This window comes from Mercenaria mercenaria, chromosome 7 (genome assembly GCF_021730395.1).
Source record: "Mercenaria mercenaria strain notata chromosome 7, MADL_Memer_1, whole genome shotgun sequence".
NCBI classification, from domain to species: Eukaryota; Metazoa; Mollusca; class Bivalvia; order Venerida; family Veneridae; genus Mercenaria; species Mercenaria mercenaria.
In genome coordinates, this window is record NC_069367.1 from 77,908,910 (window position 1) to 77,920,301 (window position 11,392).

Genomic DNA, 11,392 nt, shown 5'->3' on the forward strand with positions numbered 1-11,392 from the left:
GTTTAAAGTTATTATCTGAAACCTTTAGTTCTATTTATATACATATTTCTTAATAGGTTTCAAGGAAGCTTGCCATACTCTTCTTAGTTTTCTGTTCAGAATGTAAATTGGAAGGCAGTGCATATTGTCTTATTTGATGGTACTTTGATATCCAGCTCTGGATATATTATGAAATTCATAAAATCAATTTTATATTCCATAAAGCAATATTGAAAACATCTTAATGCAACTTTTTAACTTATTTTCAACACCATGAATAACTTTTTCTGTGTTATCTAGGTATGTTATGCTTTGGTATGTAGAGTCCGTAGGCCCTAAGAGGTGTGGTTCCTTGAACATCTGTAACTTTTTTATTTCGCATAATTGAAGAAAACCCTGATAGATTCTTGTGCTCAAAGGATGTACCTTGAAATCACATGATAAGATATGAAATTTTGATTGAGTTTAAAATTCACCATATGTGCAACATCAGGGGTACCCATTATCTTGGCTATGCCGACATGCTCGAAATACTATACCAAAGGCAATACATGTAGCCTCTTGAAAACTGGATTTTCCGGTATATTTGAGTTTACACGGAACAAATTTTTTTTTTTTATTACCCTTGGGTTATGGCCTTGAGCAGGCCCAAGTTTAAATATAGTTTTTTTTTTGCAAATTCGAAGTTCGATTTTTTGAGCTGGTTCGACATTCTTTGATAGCTTGATATTCAATATTAAAAAATCTGTTTCCGAACAGAACAGACTTACCAGGTCGAATTTCAACTTTGAAAGATACGAAATTCGATTATTGTGCTTGCTCGAAATTGCATGCTATTTCAAAATGAGATTTTTTTTTTTTAAATGTTAATTTCGATTTTCTAGGGTAGCTCGGAATCGAAATTTGACATTCTATGAAAATGAATTTCGACGTTATAGTTATCACTAGTTAGAAATGGAATTTCGATATTCGATGACAGTGTCACAGGTGACGATTTCATAATAAATATTCAATCATTGTTATTTGGTAGTTCATAAAACTATTAAACACGTTTGTTTTATTATTCTTATAATCAAACAAAGTATTATCATAGCGGGCCTCTATCTGTGACTTAAACAGTATTCGAAAGTTTTGGCACTCATTAAGTTTCGCCTGTATTATTGGGTGTTTTCATTATTCTAAACAATATTTGTTTTCTCAAAATATTTATATTACTAATAACTAAAATAACTGCATAGAGAACCGATGACGCGTTTGCACAGTGGTAAGCTCTCTGACTTTCACACACGTTCAGTTCATACCATCTTTTAAATGTACAGTATAGTAATTTTATCGATTTTACTTATTATCATAAAATTGTTTGATTAATGTAAAATAATTCACTTTTCTTAAAAATATCCTGCATTATTTATTTTATGGGTTTTTTTTATTCTCGTCTACTGACGCCGGTTGCTTACATGTAAATTGCCCGTTTAATGAAAGAATGGTTTACTGGCATGTATATAGAAGAATGTTGCATACTAGTATATTTCTCTAAAACATCATGATAAGTGTGGCTATTTTCCCGCCTGGTAGGTCTGGAGACTACTTTTAGCGATACTCTTCAAAATTGACAGGACGATTTAAATACTACTAGACAGTTATTCTTTATATACCTACGAATTTTCTGTCTGAAATACAACATGTATTTCACTTACAAATACAAAAGCCTGTGTTTATCTCCCATTGAATAAAACATACAAAAATATTCCATGATTGGACTACTTGCTTTAGCTATGGAGTCAGATATGAGGTAATGATGGCGATTTGACGTTAAATCCGCCAAAACGTTCACCGTTCCTAACGTGTTTGAAAAAATCTAAAGTCAAATTTAGCAGCTGTAAAACTAGAAATAAGGAAATGTATTATAACAAACGGGTCATTAAAGCAATACCTTCCTCTGTAATGATGCAATAAGCTCTAGTGGATTTTGCCCGGCCAGATCACACCCGACGTATGCGCCTCGGGGGATCCAGGCTTGCCAAAATCCTTTGGAACCGAATACTGTCTTGCAGATCAAAGTACTGAAAATGACTATATGTTATATAAAGACTTTAAACAAGTTGTTATTAACGTGACTGATTGCAAATCATATATATCCGACCTTCACCTACGCGTTTCATATGTTCATTTTACAATAAAAATCAAAATTTCTTTCAAACAAAAAATAAAACTAGTCTTACTTAACATATGATATATTAACATATACAATGTGATAAATACCTGTATATTTTGAACATCCCTTCGTAGCTCAAGAACCCTTTGGTTCGTCTGCGGAAATAGTCTTAAACGAACCAATTCGTAATATTTACATATAATATGTTTAATGAAAGCGTCGGTTCCAACTCCAAACAGGCTATACTGACTAGAGAATAAATAAATAAATAAATAAATAAATAAATAAAAAAAAAAAAAAAAAATATATATATATATATATATATATATATATATATATATATATATATAACTCGCAGTTTAATAACATAATAATATTTTTATTCCTTACACGAGAAACGGAGCAAAGGAATTGATATTCGGTAGTAAAATTATGAAAAAGTATTAAAAACTAAAATGATTTTATAACTGTTTTCAATAGCATCGATGTGAATATTTAATGCGGCTGGTTAAACTTGAACATATTAAATACATAGACATTCAGTAGTATAAGTGAAATTTAAATGAAAAGTTAAAATGTAAAGAACATTACGTTTTCTATTAGGGACTTTGTATGAAATACTGATCATAAAACAGACTCCATTCAGTTATTAAAGAAGAAATCAAAGCTCACTTTAATCCTACTTATTGGATCATTTGCATCAGTGAATATTTGAAATAAACGATAAAATTACACCGTCTCTAAAATCTGGGTTCAGGAGAGGGTCCGATAATATTGTTGTATAACTCCTGATCCAATCCTTTTGTATATCTTTATTGATGTATTTATGTATACTTGCTGTATGTATGTGAATAATATACAATATACAGTATATGATGATGATGTCATGTATTGTGATCAAGTATCACTGACATCCTGCAGCATTGGTTTAAAGATACTGTGTATGCCTTTTTCGAGATTAAAAATGCAAAACGCGGTACGAAGGACACCGCCTCCTCCACTGATGTAACATTTAATTTCAACCATTGTAAAGTAACCTTAAAGTGTTACTGTTATTCGATTGCCACTGGGCAATTAGATAAAGGGCATAATGTTATTTATATCAATATTAAGAGTTTCGCATTTTCAGGAAACCTATTTGAAAATGGATATCCTTAACAACATACTCAGATGAACGTATGCATGAACGTATCCTCCGATATGAAGAGCAAATTTCTTAAAAAGAAAAATCCATGCAATGCGGAAAAGCTTATTAATTATAACCTTAAACATTATAGGAGATTTTTGAAACTACATTTTATAGAAAGTACAATTCATTTTAGTTTTGAAAAAAAAATCTTCAGGTGCTTATCAATAAAATCTGTAAAATGATCCTTTTGAATCATAAAATGCAACCAATCAGAATAATAGCAGACTCGGTTTGATTGAGTTTGTTCATGAGAGGTAATGAAATGTGCAACACCTCTCACGCCACTCTAGCAACGGCTTAAGCGAAACTCTATTACACAAATATTGAATGGACTCCATGATCCCAAAGGACCAGAAAAAATAACAATACTTTATCCAATTACGTGGAGACGTTTTACAGTTGCTACAGCGGTTATGTTTGATCCAATATAATATTACAAAATTCAAAGAGATTTCTGTCATTTGTGGACGGCTTTATTATATTCTTTATCTATATAAAGCCGGTGTAATGAAGTATTTCGACCCCCCATAGAATAACGACCCCCGGTCATTATTCTATAGAAAAAGTGACCCCCCGGTCATAGTATTATGACCTCCAGATCATAGTACTATGACTCCCCCACGTGAAGTAAACTGAACCTCACGAAGAATATTGACTCCTATAAAAAAACGACCCCCGGTCATTTGGTCAAATTTAGTGATAACTCATGTATCTAAGGCCTAATTGCTGCATTTTATGCCCCCACTCGGGGGAGGGGGGCATATAGCTTTGCCCTTGTCCGTCCGTCCGTCCGTCCTTCCGTTTGACCATTAGCCCCAGATACCATCACTTGACACAGATATCAGAGCATTCCGCAACGGGAAAAGGGATTCTATTTCTAGACGCTGTATCTTGGTGTATACATTTTTTTCAGGAAAATAACAATTCACAATACGTTCACAAAACACACCAGTGTCAATAATCCCTGCAAACTTCGGTATAAAGTAATTCTTCAGAAGAAAACTGCACAAGAAACTGCTAGCATAGAACTTAGTATTAATAGAAGTTGCAATACTTAGCAGTGGCAGTAAAGTACGGTAGCGGCAACAATAGAAAGTAGTAGTAGTAGTAGTAGTAGTAGTAGTAGTAGTAGTAGTGGCAGTGGTAGTGGCAGTTGCAGTAGCAGCAGCAGCAGCAGCAGAGGAATAAGTGACAGCAACAACAGCAGCAGGAGAAGAAGAGGTAGATGTACAAGACGTATTAGTGGAAGCAGGCATAGTAGTATCAGTAGTAGCAGTTGTAGTAGTAGTAGTAGTAGAAGTAGTAGTAGTAGTAGAAGAAGAAGAAGAAGTACATGTAGTAATAGCAATAGAAGTAGCGGCACCAGTAGTAGTACAATCAAAATGTTAACTATTGGCAATGGACGGTATTAGAGTTGTAGATCTAGTAAAATTGTCCGTTAGGTTTGGTGGGGATCACTTTTTAATAGATATTATCGTCGAAAGTCTTTTTAGGAGCCGGTGTTTTACACGGAAAGAGTAACTTTTTTAAATAGAATAATGTCCGGGAATCGATATTGTATGAGAGTTCGAATGTAGTAATTTCGGCAGTGAGTATTTTACATGGAATGAGTCACTTTTTCTATAGAATAATAACCGGGGTCGTTATTCTATGAGATTCGAAGGGAGTCATCTTTAGGGAGTCAGTATTTTACTTGAAGGGGTCAGTTTTTCTATAGAATAATGACCGGGGGTCGTTATTCTATAGAGTTTTCAAAGGGAGTCAGTTTTTTATAAAGGGAGTCAATATTTTACAGGAAAGGAGTCACATTTTCTATAGAATAATGACCGGGGGTCGTTATTCTATGGGGGGTCGAAATACTTCATTACACCGGCAACTTTGGGAGCAGACAATATTTGGAATGGGACATCAAAACTAATATGAACGAATTTAAGAGTTAGCTGGAAGACAGCTTGTGAGGGAGATATGTTTGATTAGTCACTAGTTGTGAAGCTCATGTAAGGAGATATAAACTATATGATTTTTTTTATAGAATTGTCATTTGATATATAGACCTGACTCTCATATAGATACCTGGTAATGCAAGTAAAGTGGACAGGTAAGGTTTGTTCCCTTTATTTGACGAAGTATCTCCTACTTCTTTTACGTGCATATAGCGTGTCACTTTAGCTGAAGAGTACCTAACGATAACCCCATTCAACAGCCTCACCTGTTTCTAATATTAGATGGACCACTAAATACACCGTTGTTTGCATCAGGTATAAATAAGTCACATACAAAAATGTTATATTTTGCTTCCTACTATTTAGTTTTTTAAATTTTCTGATATAGAATATAAGAATCGATAAAATATGAAATATCCGAAAGTTTTACATGATGTACCACCTAATCTCATCTATTACAATCACTAAAGCAAAATCATGTTTCTTTTGCAAAAATAAGACAAGCGGCGCTTCTGCGTGATCCTAATTTAGTCGACATAGGGATGTGCAAAACATTATGAGAGGGCCGATGTGTAACTAAATTTGAGACGGTCCTGTATTTTGTAAAGATTTAAGTTTGCACGGGTAGGATTTACAGAACTGACGTGTATACCATGTGTGAAACGTATTCGCTAACATTGAGGTTCAGGGGCCTTTTTGACCATAGTTCATGTTCTCTTATAAGTATGGACATTAAACACACATTCATTTCATTTGATATAACATTTATCATTAATGAAAAAACCCTATTAAGATCTTCGATATAAACAATACAAACATAAGACTAAGTATTGTCCGTAAGTATTGACCTGGCACTCATTAATCTTCGCCAATGCTTTCGGGCATTTTCGTTGTATTACGCGATATCTGTGTCCTAAAAATTCCTAAATTTATCAAAATAATCAACTAAGATAACCAGCCGCGCAGTGGTGTAGTGGCAAGTTATCTGATTTGTAATGACGTTACCATGGGCTCGAATTCATTTCTAGCCATTCTTTTTATATAATTCCTTGTGTTTGTATTTGTATCTGTTTTACATTATTTCATGAAACGATTCATGTTGTGTCGTTAACAACAGTTCTTTGAATTGTCCGTTGAATGAATGAATATCTGTCCGATCCTGAAGATTTTAAACTACATTTTGTAAAACTGTTTTATGTACGTAGAAGAATGTTAATGGATAGTAGAGTATTTCCTTGATAAATCATGATAAGAGTGACATTTTTTCCGTCTGCTTATTTTTACAGATAAAATAAAAAAACAAAAACAATATGGTCAGATAGAGGACTCGAACGCTAAACCCTGAGGTTAGTGGCAAAACGCTTAGTCGGCACGGCTATATCTGCACATGAAACATGATCGTATATGACTGGCTTTTCAATAGTTATATCGTTATTTAGGTTCGGACACCGAAAATTAATTTACGGAAACATACGGAATATTCATGAGTGCCAGGTCAATACTTATGGACAATATGAGATGAGATCTCTGCGATACACGCCCCTCGTTTTTACATATCACAACAATTATCTGAACAAACGACAGCCAGTCAGAACACAGTATATTGACATGCGATAATACGATTCGATTTTCGCTTTAATAGGGTTTACTAATCGCAAGCGGATAAAACATAGCATTTGTACTTGATTTGATTTGGATTTTCTGATCTTCTAAATGATAAAAACACATTCAGTCTACAAATTGATTTCTAACTCCTTCAAAAAACAAAACCAAAAAAAAAAAAAAAACAAAAAAAAAAAAAAACAGAAATTATTTTACAATTGAGAATTTTATCAAAGTAATGTTCATAGCTAAAGTTCAGGTATTCATTTTATACTCGTTTTGGCAAATAATGTCAGTTCTCATCTCAAGCAAGTACTTTTAAGCATAGATATCTATTAAGTTATACCATCACATACAATTAAGTGGAAACGACCCATTTTTCATAACAAAGACTATTAGAATATATTTGTATGTGAATGACTTACATTTGCTGCACTGATGTGTTTGTCAGCATATTGATTGACAAAAAACTTTAACACTTAATTAGCGATCAGAATTTTACATAGAAAAACACTGCACGTTTTTTTTTGCCTTTATAATAAAATGTAACAATAATGTACAGGTATTCTAATACATGATATGTAATTAATTAACTTTTAGTTATATTGCTCCTATGTAAAATAGCAGAAATAATTTCAGTCATAATGATTAAAGTTTTAAGCGTTTATATTCTGTACGATAACTAAAATTAAAAGGTATGGTACTTTTGGCATATATTGTACTGCAAGGCCAAATGAATTGTATGAAAATACGTTTTTGTTAAACCAGTACATAATCCTTTTTCTATTGAACTAAAGTTGAACTGGATGCAACGATAAAATGTTCATTAGAATGCAACGTATACATTTTCAATACATATGTTAATAGATATTGATGAGGCTGTCAATCAAATCAAAGTATTTTGACACGTTTAAACCTAAGGCTACATTTAATTTTCAAGAGCGGCGTCAATATTATTATGTACAAAAACAAAATGTGCGCATACCGCGTGAATTTGATGTCTTTTTTTCGGTCACACGACAAGCTGAATTGACAACAACTTCATTAATTCAAAACTTCAAAGCAATGTTAGTTCCTCATTTGTGGTTAAAATATGGCCAAATATAGCGCAGGCAAAGGCATAAAGTGAATATTACACTTACAAGTGATTGGTTTTATGAAAAGATGATTAGGTTTGCCCTGAAAACCCGGAAAACTGTTTTCTTTTGAAAATGTTAGTATGGTAAGACGACAAGTAAGTGTCCCTTTTGACAGAAAAACGAACCATCCATTAATAGACCTTAGTTAGAGGTAATGTAGCTAATTAATGGAAATCTGTAGAAAATGCTAAATATGCTAAGGTGGCAAGTCTGCTAATACGACAGGCAATTTTTGCATTATGTATTGTCCAACAGGTCGCACTTTTTTCTGCAAAAAGTCATCCGAAGTTCACCAGAAGCAGATCACTCTTAGATTACTTCTTACCAAAACCATATCAATCTAAAAAAAACAAGGCAAAATATCAAACAGGGAAAGCGATGTTCCAAAGACGCACCTCCCCAAAACGAGACTCACAGCACGCAGATGTGCACACTACCAACGTTAACACAACACTCGCATACAAAGCAAACACACGAGGACAAAACGAACAAATAAAGGAACACAGTGGGGCACCGCCTTGGAACGGTCAGTAACAAAAACCACTGGGGAGCGTAAACCAGTTCATGGTGCGCACCCAACCTCACTCTTACCCCCACCACGTTCCAAAGTCATGGGACAGTATAAATAAAAATAATCCCCGTCTGGTGAATCTCTAACACACGCAATGGAAACAAAAAGGTCTGGCTTATAAAACTCAAAAATGCTCCTGTATAACTATATAAAAAGCAAATCTTTAGAACCATAAACGTATGTACTCAGAAGACAGAGCATTAAGAGAAACACCCTTAGGGGCCCGACGAAACAGGCAAGAACAGTTCAGTCCTGATGGGCTTTAAAACCTGCTCATCTCAGAGTCCTCCACCTCTTCCGTCAGACAAAATCAAAGAAGAAAGCGTAGTGTGCAACTGTAAACGGCTTGAACATTAAACACGCGATATGTCTCAAAACAGTTGAGTTATAACCTCTTTTAAGTACAGATTTATAATTTTACCAAATGCAGTAGGAAGATTACCATGATCCAAGATCTTATGAAGTTTGTAAAGCACTTGATTTCATTTTGATATAATTGTGGCCAGTTAAAGAAAAAAGTATTCTAAACTATTTGACAGTAATATATGTACTCAGTTATTTTATGGATCTGGGGAATTTTAGATAGTACAGTATTATGAATGTAAATGTTACATGTGTCCTCTTATACGCGTAATAATGATATACGTTGTCACAAAATCTTGATATCTTTCGTAAATTACAGTCTGCAAGGACACGGATTTTGAATATATTTGGAATAAACAATCAACTGATTCGGAAACAGTATTTTTGTGTTTGTGTGAAGCTTAACAGAAATTTAAGTCCAGGAATGGTGCAGATACAAAATTATAGTTTTACATGAAGAACATATGAAAACAATTTAGATATATAAGACATCAGACAATTAAGGTTTGTGTACTGAAATTCCCGATCGTTTTGTCTTACGGCACTTACAAAATTATCTGTTTAGTTCTGTTTTATAAGAAGATCCTTTATAATCATAGAACGCATCAAAGCAAAATGATAGCAGATTTGATTTAATTGAGTCTGTTCATGAGGGGTAATGAAAGATGCAAATCCCCGTTCGTCTGTTCACAATTTCTCGTGAACACGATAGAGACCATATTTTGCAATCAATTTTAATAAAACATGCACACAACTTGTATTGGCATTATATCTCGGATTCTTGCGAAAACTGGCTAGATCCCTTCATGGGTTCAAGAGGTATTGCCCGTTAAAGAGCCAAAATGTGCTATTTTGACTTTTGCAGCAATATAGATAATTCATTTATGATTTTATATGATACAAACTTGTAAAATAGTTTTAACAACAATATATTTTAGATTCCATGATGAATATGTCAGATCCAATTAAAGGTTACCGAGTTGTGGCACCTAACTGACCCTGAAAGAGCCAAAATTAGTTAATTTTTACCTCATGAACACGATAGAAGTGACAGTTTACATTCGATTTTAACTACACTTAAAGGCAACTTAAGCCACAATAACTGTTTCTTTCGAACACCGCCTAGATTCCCTAATGGATTCTAGAGCTACTGCCCCTGAATGTGTCAAAATTTTCTATTTTGGCCCTTTCAGCCATATAGAGGTTTCGTTTATGTTTTGACTTGATACAAATATTTACAAAATATTTCCTTGATGTTCTGTAGGCCAAGTTTGAAACTGTGCCCTGAAGGGTCAAAAACTAAGTCACAAGGTCAAATCAAAGGAAAAGCTTGTTCACACCCTAGATGCCACATTTATAAAACTATCTTCAAAAAACTTGGTCAGAATGTTTATCCTGATGATTCCACGCAAAATTCGAAACTGGGTCATTTGGGGTCAGAAAACTAGGTCACTACTTAAATCAAAGGATAAAGCTTATTAACACTGCATCTTCATGAAATTTAGTCAAAATGTTTATCTTGATGATTCCAAGGCCAAGTTTTAACAGGTGAGCGATATAGGGTCATCATGACCCTCTTGTTTTTATTTTTCGCACTAGCATGTTATTTAGAAAGAAAGCTCTAAATTTTAATCTCGGATATTTCTTTTTGACTCCACATTAAATAAGACTCAAACAAGTTTCATTCCGTACATATACATGTATAACAATAGCTGTCCGTAATACAGCAAATGCTTGTTTATTCGAACTGTTGTCCCAGAAGCAGGAATATTACCCTAATTGTTTACGCATATATAAATATATAAAGTTTCAATTCAGTATCTGCATTAGGTTTGGAGATAGTTACATGCAAGCAAAACTTTAAAGGGGACATAATTTGGCCAAAATGCATGATGACATTATGGGACTTGATGCTATCACCTGTCCTTAAAAGCCCGAAGACACATGCGAAGTTTCAATTCAATATCTGCAATAGGTTTGGAGATAGTAACGTGCATGCAAAACTCTACCTAGGATGTTCTAAAATGCATGTCAAAGTTATGGGACTTGACCCAGTGAGGTTGATAATTGACATTGAAAAAGAAAATAAAGTATCAAAGCTATATGCCTTTACATGATAGCTATACATACTTGCAAAACCAAGGTGTGACGCCGACTCCAGGGGTGAGTAGAATAGGAGCCAAAAGTGCTTAAAGAACAAATCGACACAACAATACACCTATCCAGCTACAGTAAAGCGCCTAGAATGGTACAATCGAACATGCGTTTTTCACAGAAAGCCCACTTACCCAATACAATTAGTTTCGATGTTGCCTTATAAATACATACATTTGGACTGGTTTAACATTTGCATATATACTCAAATTTCTATTATCCTTTCTTGCACATTAGCAGTGACATTTTAGTAATTTTATTTGATTGGGATCAGAGACGCTATATATTTTTACTTTG